The 13973-nt window shown below is 38.0% G+C and overlaps 1 protein-coding gene across 20 annotated transcripts in view; it reads left to right on the top strand.

Moving 5' to 3' along the window:
* Positions 1-13973, top strand: part of Lpp (LIM domain containing preferred translocation partner in lipoma) — an 847859-nt gene that overhangs the window by 298468 nt on the left and 535418 nt on the right. The gene's annotated exons all lie outside the window — the stretch shown is intronic.

Raw genomic sequence — 13973 nt, 5'->3', positions numbered from 1 at the left:
AGTCCATTGATGCAGAAAAGGTGGTGGTCTTGATTATGGAGAAGGAGAACTAGAGTACAAAGCAGCTTGGGAAGAAAGGACTCCAGGATATTTTGCAGGATTCTGACTTTGCTTCTTGTCTTAGTTATTAATTGAGAAGATCCTTTGAAAATTCAGAATTTTGCTGCAAGTGTAATGTGCACGGTACTAGAGGAAATGATAATAACGAGCAAATATTGCCCCCTCAGTAACAATAGGGGCTGTACAGACTCCAGACATAAATAGCTCTGCCTAGATAAAATTATGTCAGTAGGGTGAGAATAATGCATTGGCATAATTAACGCTAATTTGTGAATATTGCTCCATTGTTGTCATTGTTGTTTAATTGAATATGTATTAAGCTCCAACAGGGTGCTATGAATTATGCCAACTTGTAGTTGATTTATCAGAACACTGAAGACTTTATAAACACCAATAAATGGAAACAGCACCTCTTTAAGGTGGTAAACATCTTTACCATTTCTACTTATGAGAAGAAGGTGATTGGGTTTGCACTGCTTGCGCTGTGGGTGAGAGAAAAATAACTGTCAAATGAGAGAAAGGTATTTTTCCTGTCTCTGGGAATTGGATTAGAACACATTACTAAAGAATTCTCCTAAAATGTGTTCAGAGTTGCAGGATTTTAATTAAATTGTTTCATTTATTGTTGGCACTTGGATAAGCAATATGCTACCAAATTTGGGGTCAGAAGATTTCAAATTTAGCATCAAAGAAAATTAGGGAAGGGGGAAAAAAAGCACATTAAATACAGATTACTAGGCCCTGCACGCACAAGTTTAGATTTGGTAAATCTGAGATGAGAATGTACCCTTTTGTGGGCATCTGAGATGCTTCTGCCCTCCAAAAGGCTCAGTTTCTCTTAGACACATGTTTTTCCATATTATTGGACTTATCTTTGGCTACCAAAGTCTAGCCTTACCTTGAGATCAGGACATTTTATTTTAATAGCTGTAGGGCCTTCTAAAACTCACCTGCTAGGATCCCATAATCCCCCCTTTTATAGAACATACCACCAGCTCACATTTACAGAAGGCCTCTGCATGGAGATTAGATAATCTGATCCTAGCTTTGCCTGGTCCTCTGGTTGTCTTTATGGAGTTGGGGTTATTATGCTGTTGCAGAGCTTCTAGAACCCAGCTTACATGGAGTATATTTTAAAGCAAAATTTTATCTGGGCCTGTGGAAGTGGTGTGAAGGAAAGTGGTAATGCCCAGTTCAGCATTTTCTCATCCCTTTGTTATATGTCTTGTTTCTGTATTAGGGACTAGGTACTCAGCTGTGGCTTAGTGAACAGCAGAGCTTTGATTATCCCTTGGCTCTCAATCGTCTATCAAAAACGTGCTGTTTGTCAGGAAAGCCTGGAATGAGGCATGAGCAGAATTCTGGAGTGGAGAAAGGATTTTTAAGTTGAAATAAGATAAGTGGGCCTTGAGATAACATCATTCCCTGTCACCTTTAGATTTCTCTAGCCTCCACCTAGTGAAGCGAGAGTCTTGTCCCACCAGTTTGTTGATTTGTAATCCTGGGCTCTAAGCCAGAAATGTGTGTGAGCCCCGGTCACACTCTCTGGTAGTTTGAGGAATCGCATCACTTTCTCCTTAAAGTGAGGCCCATAGTCTTCTTGTATGGCCTCCTACTCACTTTTTATCAATGGTACCCTTTATGATAAAAATAGGAACTCCTGCTGGGAGGGTTAACATAAATTGTCTGTGCACTGCCTAAAATATAAGTGATTCATACCATGCGTTTTTCCTACATTAACACTACATCCCAAGATACAGTTACCCTGCCCACTCTCCTTCATGATGGGGACTGTGTTTATCCTTTAGATATTGGGAACTTAGACTGGGGCCAAGCTTCTTATACGCTGAAGACTGGCCCACCTGCAGGCCTAAAGGAACATGCTTGCTTGTCCAGTGCCCTTCTTCATTGTGGTGTAGCTCTGAAATCTTTATACCAGTGTGATAGAAAATCTTCCATATTTTTATTCCATCCAAGGTCTTCTCGATGTCACTGCATCCACACAGCTCACTTGGATTGATCTTTTTGGCTGTTCATTCTCCTTTCTGTCTCGTTTTTTATCTTTCTGTAACATCTTGTGCTTCATATACTAACCCCTATGTCTGTGGCCCTTGAATGTAGTTATCTGTGGGCGCACTATCCTCTCTAATGGAGTTGCAAGCACACGGAGTGCAGAGAATCACTGGTTTTCCTTACTTCTCTTCTTCCTTGACTCTCTTTTAATCTACCTTCTTCCCTCCTTCCCTTTCTTCCCTCCCTCCCTCCCTCTCTTCCGTCCTCCCTTCTTAGCTCCTTTCTCCTTCCTTCCATCCTTCCTTCCTTCCTCCTTTTCTTCCTATTTCTGACCTTTAAGATCTTGTATTCTTAATATATAATAAATATTTGTGAAAAATTTCATGGAAACTCTCCTAAAAGGAGAAGCAGAAAGCAAAAGAGAGTATTGGCGCTTGGCTTTTTAATGGTACTGACAGCCATGACCTAGCTCTTGGTAACCTCAAAGGCTCCTGTAGTCTCATTTTGAAGCTTGTATCCAAGACTTCTCCCCTTTCACATTTTCACCCTGAGTCAAGCAACGTGCAAGAACTTTGGAGTGAAATGTTGGCAACCCAAATTCCAATCTTCACTTTCCTACCTGAGTGATCCTAGGAAAATCTCTTTCCCGTTCAGACCCTTAGTATTCTCAGATGTTAAACAGGAATAGTAACGTTTACAAATCTGTATGAATGCTGGGGAAACTGAATAGGTACTTCTGCATTGACAGGAGTGGGGCAGAGGGAGCCATGTGTCCCACCCCATCACCACCACGTTGCCAGCAGTAGCTGGTATCCCAGGCCAGGTTCAGCCGACTGGGTGGCTGGCTGGTGATTTTTGTTGGCTCGTAGCTTTTCTCCCACATCTGCCTTGGAGCAGGAAGTTTGGCCAAGAGAAAATGATAATCATATGCAGCTTATTAGAGACCTTATGCATCTTTTATTGCTAGAAAATATAATTCCTGCAATTTTAGATAATTCTTCTTTTATCTTTTCCATTGAAAGCCTTTGTGATAAGACATAATGAGTATTCAGCCTTTTCCTCTCCTGACTGCTTGCTCTGTCACTGTTAGCTCTTTTTTTCCATTTCCACTAATCAGCCAATGGCTCTCAAAACAATATGTGCTTCCTCTATGAAATTGTAATCATCGACCCTAGTTTTGAAAAGAGTATTTCAGATTGTATCTTCTTAGTATCTTCTCTATTGCTTCCGTATTTTCACCTGTCAAAATAATGCTTAAATTAAAAAGAAACTGAGTAGTTTGGCTCCAGTTAAGTGACTATAAGTGAAAAAATAATAACAAAAACTAAAATATACTTTAAGATCATAACATCAAATAGGTTGCATTTATATGAATGGGTTAGAATAGCAACAGTGTTACACTGGAAGAAAACAGAAAAGTCAAGTCCACAGCTCTCACGTTGCCATTGAGACTTAGAAGGAGACAGTGAGTTGAACAGCAGAACCATGAGGAAAAACCTAGATGAGTGCTTCCCTGCCCGCTCTGCTTAGACATAAACTTCTCTGTTCCCTACAGAGAATAATTCCGGGCATGCACTGGAGAGGTAACAAGAATCACATTTCTGGGTTGACGTTTCTAAATGCTCAGTCATATTCTGATGTTAGCTCACTGTAGGTTTCTTAGGAGAAAATTACTATCTTTTCCTCGACGGTGCTTTTTTGTGAGAGAATTGGTGCTACAAAGCATTGGTCCAGGTCTGGCATCCACGGTTATCACTCGTCCATCTGACCACCAGTAAATCACTTAAGCTGTCCTTTCCTTTGATTACTTTTTGGCAGGATCATGGGATCTTAATAGATGCTAGAAGAGGTTCTTCCTGTCTCCAGGGTCTATAAATCTAAGACTTTCTGACGTTCCCTTACAGGAATTTCTGTAGTATTGCATTGCAGTTTTAACTGGCCTGAGGATGGATTCTTCCACCTCAGTTTTGTTACAGTTGTCTCATGGTCGAGAGTGGAAATCTTTGGGTAATTCCTGTGTTCCTCTTTTCCACAGGATTTCCTCATCTGGAAGGCATAGTGAGAGTTAAATTCAGTGAGTCCTTGAGAAAATGAGTCAAAGTAGTGTTTCAGATACTGCTTGAACATGTTTCACAATATGAATGGCCAAGGCTTTAGACCTGTTTCAACACTTTTCCCAACAATTATGTAGGACAAGCTAAATCATTTTTAAGGGGGAATTTTATTATCTGAATAGGAGAAATTTAGAATAGCCACTTAAATTCCCCTTCTAGATCTAATATATCATGAGCTTGAATTATTTTTCTATACTAATCATTTATAATCACTTCTCAAACACCCTTTATTCTGATGAGTGGTGCTTAGTCCATAGAATCAGAGCCACAGATGCTTAAAAGGAATTTTATTCCCATTACAAGTCCATTTCAAGGGCATCTGCTTTGTTTTATACCTCTGGCTGCATAGCATGGCTGCATAGCATGGATATTTGACATGGGAACCAAACACTTTTTCTTGGTTTCTTATTTTGGTAATATTTTGAGAGGTCATCGAAAGAGTCCATAGGAATAAAAAATGATTTGAGAATACTGAACCAATATTTGAAGTTAGCATCAAACTCCTAAATATCCAAAAATTGGGGAATGTGTGAAAGTGGTTTCTAAAATTTATCATTTCTCATTGCAATTGTCCTATGTTATAAAAATGCAAAATATAAAAACTCTTCCATGAAGTTTTAAAATAAATTCAAGACCATCATTTCCTGATACTCTTTATTTTCTATTGCATACTGCAGTGAGGATCAAAAATATTTTAGTCGGGGCTGGAGATTTAGCTCAGTGGTTCTGCCGCTTGCCTTGTGAGCGCAAGGACCCCAGTTCAATCCCCGGTACCCAAAGAAAAATATGTTAGTCTATTTAACTCATAGGTTTAAAGAATTACTGTGTGCCCTCCTAACTTCTTCAAATGTGAAAATTTCCTTCATGCAAAGCCAAAGTATATTTTTCCTCTGCCACTTGAAACTTAACTATTGCTTGTATTTTTTCATGTCAATTGTTATTATATAAATGATCATGGAAAACTCTTGATGATCCTAGATGATTTTATTGGATATCTTTACAGATAAATAGTTCACATGGATGTCTTTCCCATGTGTGTGGACTCACTGGCTAGGGGGTCCTCAAGGGCCCATTTCTTTCTGTAGAGTTGGCCTCAACAATCTGCAGCAGTGGTTTCCATAGTTTCTCTCATACAGGTGTTTCAGGGGACATTGCTGAGGGAGATGGGGAGGACCCTTATTAGAAACTTAGTCTTCGTTGAATGGTACCTCAATCAAAGAAGCTCTGTTTTCATATTTCAAATAATGAGGTTCCATGTATACTTTCACTTTTGATAGATATCCCTACTACTTAAGGAGGGTTGTTAAATATCTATCTTACTGTCAATGTCTTCTTGTGGCTACTTTTGCGGTCCTTATTTTACTGATGGAGAGATAGTTTCTCTCTCTATATTTCCACATTAGAACTATCTTTCATGCAAATTTACCTATATTTTAATTGTAAGAGGTGGATTAAACATATATTTTGATTTTTTTATAATAGTTGTACTTTGGTAGAAATAATTCATTGAGTATGGAATTAAAGTGAAAAGTGAACATTTTCGCTGCTTTTTATTTGCTTTTACTTTCTTATGTGAATAGAGCAATGAGCAGTGAGCTGCTTGTGTATACATGGAGATGACTTGACCTATGTCCCTGGCCTTACTCATAACCCACTTGCCTTAATCTCTATTTGACCTATCTCTGGGGGTTCGGTCTGATTGTAGCTGTACAGCAAAGGTAATGGCAAACATGTCATGAGAAGTCATTATAGTTTCATCTCTTATTAGCGGTTATAAAATAAAAGAGGAGCTGGTAGGCTAATATCTTCATAGTTGCAAAACAGCAAAGTAACTGCTGGATGATGTCACAAGCAACCTTGGCTTCCGGCTTCACCTCTGTGAATGAGTGAGTCATGCGCTGGCTGCCTCAAGAAGGCTGATGGTGCTCTTCCAGAACATCTCAGAAAAATAGAATTGAAGGATGAAGTCCTGTGTCAGGGTCCGAGGGAAATTAGTTGCTAAACTCTTGCCATCTTTCTTTTCACTCATTTCCCCCTTTCCATCCTCTCCTCAGTTATTCTGCTTCTGAGTTATTTGCAGCTCCATTATTCTCCTGTTTCCAATGAAAGGCTTCCTATTTTTGTACACCGTTATTTAATAATTAACAGCAAGCATCCTTCTTTTGTTTGGTCACCAGCCTAGCTCATCCCTACAGCGATTTTCTTTCATGTTTCTTAGTTCAGCTTTCTAATCTCATCTTTTTGTCGCAAGCCAAAACTTGGGTTCACTAGTGTGTTTGCAGACCTTAGGTCAGGTGCTCAGCTTTGCCTCACGTGGGCTTCAGTGTCCAGAAGTATGGGCCAGAACATGGGTCTGTCAGCAGCAAAGGTAGGAAGAGGGTAGGACATTTCTTTTCAAAGAAGATGTCAGTTAGCTAAACATTTCAACTTTGGGTGAATGTATTAGAGAAAGAGAACATGAATGGGAAAAAAAACGGAAGCATTTATCAAGGCTAGTAGTTAGGTTTTATCTTGATTTGGTTTCTTCAATTCCACTAGATCTATGAAAAACCTTGCTTGCTGATGTTTCTAGATTGTGAAGGCCATCATGTTAGCTGCAAAAGTGGCTTTTTGAAACATGTTTCCCCACTGCCCTTAACCTGTGGAACAGGTGATGTTAGGTAGTCACAAGAACTGGAATTGGGTCTCATTTTGCATACTAGAAAAGTTGAATGTTTTCTCTGCAGCACTGTATTTTAGGCTTCTTAGGAAAGAGAGTTGTTTTTAAATTTCTATCTTCTCTACAGGGTTTTGTAAAGAGTTTCAAAGAACATAATATATGTGCTATCCCTAGGCACAGAGGTACAAGGAACGTTTGCCACTGCTCTGTAAACTTCCTGCTCTTGGCGTGCGTGCCTTCTTTATACTGTATACTACGTAACGCAGAGTAGGATTAGCCGAGAGAAAAGCCACCTACATGAATCAGCAATGGCAGTTACTTTGTATGAACATAGGCATCACAGAGAATTAAACAAAAAAGAGTTAAGTCATCAAATCAGCAGAGTTATTGTACTGTCCTCATGGAGAGACTAAGCTTAATGAGATAGGTGAGTGGGTTTTGATAAGCACATCAGCTAAACAAGTAGGAGGAGGAATGCACATGCGCACAGGAACTAAGGTGTTTTCTTTTCCCCTAACTTGCAGCATTTTGGGATTCATTTAATAAGTCACATTCCTATTAGATAAAACATCATATTTGTTATAATGCTCATCACTGAATGCTACTTATCTCAGTTTACTGTCACAAGAATTAGTGTAATGAGGCTGTTTACATTTTAAACCTATGGTGATTATATTTATCAGGAGTGTTAATATTTCCATTTTTACTTGGAATATTAGAATTGCCTATTGAAATTGTCATGGCATCTTTAACAATGTGATCTAACATAGATTGTTTAAAGATAAATATATATATATATATATATATATATTCACTCTGAAAATACTCTTTCTCTGCTTTAAACATTCACTGTTCACTTAGGATGGTTGTTCTCAAAATAGCAACGTCCATAGCACCTAAGAACTTGTTGGAAAGTAAAGATCTTGGGCCTTGCCCCAGACTACGGAAAGAGAGTCCTAATTGGGGTTAGGACTTCAAGCCCTGCAGGTGCTTCAGTGTTGTCTACTCTTGCAGAATCACTGGTCTACGATTACATTTTTCACAGTTAATTCCTGGCATCCTTGGACATGTTTCAGTACATAGGAACTGTGTCTACTGAAGTCCCTCAGCAATAGACTTGTCTATTGATCAAAAAACTTTTAAAAGTTACACACTCAGTTGACTATCAACTGAAGCTTTTATTTTGTGACTGGTTGAAGCAGTAACTTTGTAGCTAACATTTATGGAATACTTATTATGTGTACAGCACTTTACACATGTGAATTCATTTACTTCTTCCAAAAACTGCATGAAGAATGCAGAGAGCTTATGATCAAAAGAAGCGAGCAAGTGTCAGATACAGTTGTCACATCCTACAACCTTTATTACTATGGTTTTTGTGGTAGAGAAACTTTGAGAAGATAATTTAATTAAATATAAGTAAAATATATTGATCATGTCCTTAGCTTCATCAGAAATGGATGATTGATAATTGGAGAATAGATAGATTAGATATATACTTTGTTCTATTATTATAAGAAATATACCTTTTTAACTTCTTTTGCCAACAGCATCTTTTTTTATTCTACTGGTAGTAGTTGTAAGGCAAAAATGAACTTTACTGAACACAATAAAAAATTTAGTGAATTTCACGTTGTGCTACTAAGCTTAAATATCAGTGAAAAGAAAATCTAGATTATATATAAAAATAATGTATTGTTTCATGTTACTGCCTTCCTGGTTTCCCTAGCTTGAGGTAGCTTTGTATTCCTAAACTATAAGGGCAAGGTTTTCTTTTTATAATGAATCACAAAGGGAATGTCCAACCATGTTTAGAGTCGGGGATCCCCTTCTTACTCCTTTTTGAGGTAAGCCTTGGGAGTTACTTGAGGTTTGTGAAGCATGATTTATTAAAAAATCACATTTCAGTGCGTGTAACATAGTTTTTGCTGAAGATTATTTGGTTGGTTTCTTTGTTCTGTGACTGATAGTTACATAAAATTTTGACCCTCCAGGCCTCTCTTCCATGATAGGCCAGTATGATATGTCTACCGCTTTTTGGAGGCTGCTGAAAATTAAGTTGGGGTCATGCACATTTTAAATGTGACATTGAATGTTGGCTAAAATTCTAGGATATAAACTTTCTATGATAGGACTGGCTCTTAATGAAATGGTTCTTAGTGCTTTGTTTTCCTTAGTAGTCTGAACAAGATCTCGCTTTTTAACAACATTGATTTGATCAATAGGTTCCTGACTTTGTTTCATAGCAAAGGACCTTGTAGTTAGCTTGCTATGCTAGCCTAAAAAGAAATAAATACTTAACAAATAAATTGCTATTATTCAAGCCAAGATCCATTCATTTCCATTGATAAATAATGAATGCTCTCATCATTTCGTAACCACTAAAGCCATAATCATTTCGGGCAAGGATTATTCATGGATGCTAAAACCATTGAATGAAAGGTTCATGTTGAGCAGATTATTAGCAGAATCTCAAATATAAACTCCAGATAATGTATTAACTTACAAAGAAAGAAGGTACTTTTACATTGTTGAAATCTGGTGGACACTGCCTTAATTCAGTCTTCAAAATTTGGCACCGCAAAATGTGGGCCAGGTAACTTCATGAGCTTCCTTATGTGAAGTAGTGAGAAAGACACAAATCACACATAGAATATTCTCACCGGACTTGTCTGATCTGAATCTCATCCTCAGACAAAGCCAGATCATTGAGCTTGTAAGATACCTGGCCTGAAAAACAGAAATAAGCTAGAATACTATTCTAAATCAAAGGAGACTAAAAAGGCATGTCACCTCAATGTATGATCTTTGAGCAGATATTTTATGGAAATTAACAATAATAGATAAGGGATCACTGATGAAATTTGAAAATGCTTGCATATTAGATATTATTGCATCCATGTCAAATTCTTTGGAAGTGATATGCTATCAAAAAAGTAGCAGCTGGAAGCTGACATGCATATGCGTGGAGAAGGTAGGTTTCTATAATATTTTACAAATAGTTTAGTTGTAACAGCAAATAGAATTTATGTAGTAGAAAGCAAGTGTTGTGCAATGGTGACTGTTGGTGAATCTGGGTGAAAAGAGCATGAGTGTTTATTGTCTATGTATCCACCTTTCCTGTAAGGCCTTTTAAAGGCAGTGCTTCAATACAAAGAATGAATAAATGAATACACACATATTAACAATTCCCTTCCATAGCCCCATTATTGATACTCTAGTTCTTTTGTTTTTTTTACATTGAGTTAGTGGGTTAGCAATATTTTAGATTAAAAATGACTCATCTAAAGTCAGACTCTTAGAAATGGCCTCAAATTCCATTCACACGCTGAATGAATACTTTGGTTTGGGGCTTTTGTTTTATATCTTATTTTCATATCTTTATAGGGGGAAGTCATCACTGTAATTCTGCTACTGGCACTGAGAAGTGTGAATGCCCATGCCATAATAAGCTCCAAATGTGGTTAGCTGAGCCTTTATTACACCTATGTATTTGTGGAATTTATAATACATATGTGTATATATTTATTGCAGATGACATCTTATGAGTGCTTTATTCATGAGGAAGTTGTGGCTGTTGATGAAAGAGACAGCCATCAGGCAGCTCTTGTCCCACAGTGGTCACCGCCTCATCCCATTCTTGGGTACTGGCCATTGCTAGAGTGACCAGCCCTGAACATGTATGATCTGGTAGCACCTGTCCTCATTTACTTTTTTCTGTACCACCATTCTGCCTCCTGAGACAGGTAGGACGGAGCTGAAAAACTCTGTAATAAATCTAAACCAATGGAGAGCCATATCCTGAAAATAGGAGTAGTAATTATCATTGTCGTCGTCATCTTCATCATGGTAATAATAATAAATATCCACTTTTCCATCCCTCAGCTGGGAAGATCTGAGGAGTATTTTATAGGACTCCCCAGAAGGAGACTTAGTTGCAGATCTCCATGTAAAACTTTGGGATTGGCTTTCTCTTCTTTGCACAATCTACCTATCCTATCCCCTCTGTACTAATTCTTGGAATCCATCCCTATAATAGATGACCTATTTGCATGCACTTTTTAGAGGGGAGAATCCAGACATGGACAGTGGAAGTGTCTATTCAGAGTGTGGAAATTGTTACTGTAACAATGAATGTTTTGTCACAGTTCCTGTTATACAGTGGATCCTTGACTTATGAACTCAATTGGTTTCAGAAGTCTGATTATAATTAAGTCAGTACAGCTGAGATCTGGATGTTTGCCTGGGTACATGCTATAGATAACAAGAGGCAGATGAATCTTCCTTTAACCTAATTAACACAAGTTGTTTTTAAGTCAGGGCGGTCAGAACTTGAGGCTCCACTGTATCTAGAAGATAACATTAAGCAAAGTTAGCAAGGAACTCTTGTTATTTGCCCTGTGGCAGGGCATTAATCATCAGGTGACTGGCAGAATATATATAGTATTGGAGAAGAAATATTAGTAAATCCATAGAATTCTATTATCTCATAATAGGACTGGTTTCTAGCATTAAATATAAAGTACTAAGTATGACAAGATTCTCCATAAATCTAAAGATGCTAAGAGAGTAGAGGAGAGCACCAAGAGAAGAGTTGGTGTGGGAACTTGTGCAGGACTTCAGTTATTTGAACCAAGACATAAAATAGATCATTGAGAGTGAGAAAGAGTCCCGTTCTTATTCACACTGGGGATTAAAATGTAGAACAAAGCTATTACCATAAAGTAGAGCGGCATGGGGGTGGTTGTTCATGCAAAATCCCACAGCGTTAGTCTGAAACTTGTTAATAAATTGCATCAGCTTAATCTGAGAAACTGAAAATGAGGAACGATCCCAGTTTAGAAGGGAGAATAAGGATCTAGAAGCCAGTTGAAGTCCTACAAGCCTGGGCTGGTCGCACACCATAATTACTTGTTTCATTGTATACCTCAGGGTAATTTAGTGACTTTTAAGACTCTGTGGTTAGATATCATGGACACAGGCAGTTGATGTACTTTCTGCTGGAGTAAAGCACAGATGTTGAAGACCTGATTATATCCTGTCTTTTCCAAGGTACCCCAAGGGAACACTTAATGAATGATGCTGCCCTTAAGAAGAAGAATAATTAACAATAGCTGTATTATTCCTATTAATTTATAGTTACTCGTTGCCATAATTAATGCTATTTATGAAAATCACCATAATTATAGCACTGTATAATTTACAAAGTATTTTCCCATCCATTTTCTTATCTAAATCTTGTAGCATCTCTCTGGGTTAGGTAGGACAAGTGGAATTCTCTTCATTTTATAGATGAATAAACTATGGCCCAGGGAAGAATTTCACGATTCCAATTCACTCTTGTGCTGCCTATGAGTTTGTGTAAGAACTCTTATAAAATTCCATGTTTATGCTGTCCCTGCAGTGGCAAGACCCACTATCCAGAATATTTGTATGCAGTTTATATGTGAAAATGATCTTTTTATAATTCTGCCATATTTCATAGTTTTTTGTTTGTATGTTTTTGATTTTTGTCTTTTCTTTCTTTCTTTCTTTCTTTCTTTCTTTCTTTCTTTCTTTCTTTCTTTCTTTCTTTCTTTCTTTCTTTCTTTCTTTCTTTCTTTCTTTCTTTCTTTCTTTCTTTCTTTCTTTTCTGTCTTTCTTTCTTTTTGGAGGCAGTGGGAATCAAACCCAGCACCTCATCTCACATGCAGGGCAAATATTTTGCCACTTGGATTCATTCCATCCAATTGTGTTCTCTCTCTCTCCCTCTCTCTCTCTCTTCCTATCTTCCTCCCTCCCTTCCTTCTTCTCTTTCTTTCCAACTGGAGATTGGTGCCTCACAGATACTAGGCAGTTACTCTTGTGAGCTACAGCCAGCTACTGAACTACACCCAGCACCTTTCATAGTTATTAGTACCCTTTGAGATAAAGATGCAATGTCCTATGGTAGAAACATCAGCATCTTGAAGAAGTCTATTTCTCAGACAAAGCCCCCACTGGCCTTAAAAGTTTAGGAAAACAGAAAACTTCAGAGTCTGCAAAATAAGACAACTCATTCATTGTACCATTACTTTTCTACTTTGGAGCAAATAAGGTGAGGAAAAACTCACAATTTCACAAGCTCATCCTTGGAATCTAAGCCACCTAACCTCACACACATACACACACACACACACACTGTACACACACGTGCACATGGACTGAGCCTTTTTTGTCATATGCTGGAGCATCCGTGGCTTCCTCTTGTACCTACATTCACTTTTACCCAAAAGGTATTGATGAGAAAGTGGTTACTGGCTTAACCTATGACAAAATCGTTGTTAATTAATTTATTGACTCAGAAATAATTATTGAACCTTTACATGGGTTAGGCCCTTAGCAGGATTCTGGAGAAGCACTAAAGAATAAAACAGCCTTTGGCTCTCATTAAATTTACATTATGCTAGGGGAGAAGCTGTCCAGAAACAGACGAATGCACATAAAATTTAGTTTTTTGATGGTGGTAGTGATAGATATTATTAGAAAAGTAAATTAAAATTGGGTGAAATGACAGTGACATAGAAGAATTACACTATATCGAGAATGAGAAAAGCATGAGTGGGATGCTTTAGATAACGTGATCAAAGGTCCCCATGTGGAAAGACAGCTCACAAACAGGGATCTGAAATGGCTGAAGAGGAAAGTAGAAATCTAGGTTTGGCTTCAGGAGCTGGGCCACAGTTTCATAGATGCCCGATTCTACCAGTGTGTCTGGAATGAGTCAGATCAAGGAGAGATGAACTCACATTGAGTGAACTCAAAAGAGATTGGTCAATGCACCGGGTCCTATTAAGGGCCTTTACTATGCAGACTTAAATTGCACTCAGAGAAAGTGTCTTAGTGAGCAAGGCCTTAGGCAGAAAGAAGCTAGTGGTCTTAAGATGATGTCTGGTGTCGCATATGCACTAAAAGGGCAGGTTTACCTGAAGTGTTGTAAGATTTAATGTTAGTCCATCAGGGCAGCCTATTTTTGTTGTTACTAAATATATCCTAGTTCCTTGGCTAGTGCCTTTTCTAAGCTCTTGCAGATACGAGACACTCTCCTGATATTTGTCCTTCTCTGTCAAACCCAGTAGAGTTAAGATTACAGTAAATACCCATTATTT

The sequence above is a fragment of the Heterocephalus glaber genome, unplaced genomic scaffold (assembly GCF_053883595.1).
Source record: "Heterocephalus glaber isolate CG9 unplaced genomic scaffold, H.glaber_assembly_v1.0 deba00001504, whole genome shotgun sequence".
Lineage (NCBI taxonomy): Eukaryota > Metazoa > Chordata > Mammalia > Rodentia > Bathyergidae > Heterocephalus > Heterocephalus glaber.
The sequence above is the reverse complement of the archived record's forward strand: the minus strand, read 5'-3'. Positions and strand labels throughout refer to the sequence as shown.